Source organism: Nerophis lumbriciformis, linkage group LG03 (genome assembly GCF_033978685.3).
Source record: "Nerophis lumbriciformis linkage group LG03, RoL_Nlum_v2.1, whole genome shotgun sequence".
NCBI lineage: Eukaryota > Metazoa > Chordata > Actinopteri > Syngnathiformes > Syngnathidae > Nerophis > Nerophis lumbriciformis.
This window is the reverse complement of record NC_084550.2, coordinates 23,432,501-23,434,145: the sequence shown is the minus strand read 5'-3', so window position 1 is coordinate 23,434,145 and position 1,645 is coordinate 23,432,501.

The window sequence follows — 1,645 nt, the reverse complement described above, 5'->3', positions numbered from 1 at the left end:
GACGTTCCCATTGAAATGAGTAGGACATTTTTCCAAGTTGCATAATTCCCACATTTTTCAACCTATTCAAACCATTCCAACATCAACACATTCCACTCATCCTGGACATTCAAACTAACACTTTCCCAAGTTCCAAACCAAATTTCCATTTTCCTGGAAATTCAACCTCTTCAACATTCAAACCATTCTAACATTCAACTCATCCTGGACATTCAAACTACCATTTTTTACACATTCAAAAAATTTCCAGGAATTCCCGTTTTTTGGTAACCTATTTCCACCCTTAAGTTCGACTACTCCTTTCCCATTTTTCAAACCTTTTCAACCGTTCCACCGTCAAAACACTCCTCCTATTCAGGACAAAAACCAAGTCGGTTAAGGAACTAGAAAAAATCCCGGTTTTCCCAAAATTCCAGGAATTTATTAATTAAAATCTGTTACTAATTCAACATTTTTCGACCAATTTAAACAATTCCAACACCAACTAATTCAGCTCATTCAGGACATTCATGCTCCTAATCATTTTTCTAGAAATCGCGCTTTTCCCTAATTTCCAGGAAGTTCCAATTAAAATGAATGGGACATTTTTCCAAGTTGCACAATTCCCACATTTTTCAACCTATTCAAACCATTCCAACATCAACACATTCCACTCATCCTGGACATTCAAACTAACACTTTCCCAAGTTCCAAACCAAATTCCAGTTTCCCTGGAAATTCAATATCCTCAACATTCAAACTATTCTTACATTCATACTACATTCTGTCAGCATTTCACTTCAACTTCAGAATAGGAGCATTTACACGCAATTCCGCCAGGAATTTCCTCTTCTAGTTGTATATAAAATGATATTTAGCAGGTTATAATAAGACTAAATAACAGGAGTAGGTCTTCAAGTGACATAAAGCAGCAGTCAGCCCAAGGTTGCGTAATATCTCATTGATCAAATCTTTTCTTTGCTTAAAACGATGTTATTTATGGTTTTTAACCGCAAAGCTCTCCTGCTGGAGTTGCACAATTTGCATTTGGCTCAATCTGTGTGTGAGGAGATAAACAAGGCGTGTTATATTTCTTATTTATGCTCTTTGCATTATTCAAAGACATTGGTAGCGCTCCATCTTTCCATCCAAATATGGAAAGTGGTGATACAGACGGCGGTATCAGGATTAGATCGATACTGTTGGAACAGTGATTAGTATAAAATAGTCTTTAAAAGGTTTGGATGACTAGTTTTTGCTGTTGTGGAGTTATTTTGTATATTGTTAAATTCATTGTTTTTGTTTGCCTAAAATATTCACCTTTATTTTGATTATAATCCAATAAAAATGTAATTAAAGGCTAAGTGTGGGGCGGCACGGTGAGAGCCGACACCGTCATAGGCTGCCCACCAGCCCCTTGCTAATGTCTGGCCACAGCTTTACTTTTCAAAATAATTTTCCTTATTTTCAGAACATTTTTATTTATTTTCAGGAAATGTTTCTTTATTTTCTGAATAGTTTACCTTATTTTTAGGAAACTGTTCCTTATTTTCTTAGGAATTGCACCCCTTAACCTTATTTGTCTGAGTATTTTACTATATTATTCGGAATAATTGACTTTATTTTCAGGAAAATGTTCCTTATTTTTCAAAATAATTTACTAATG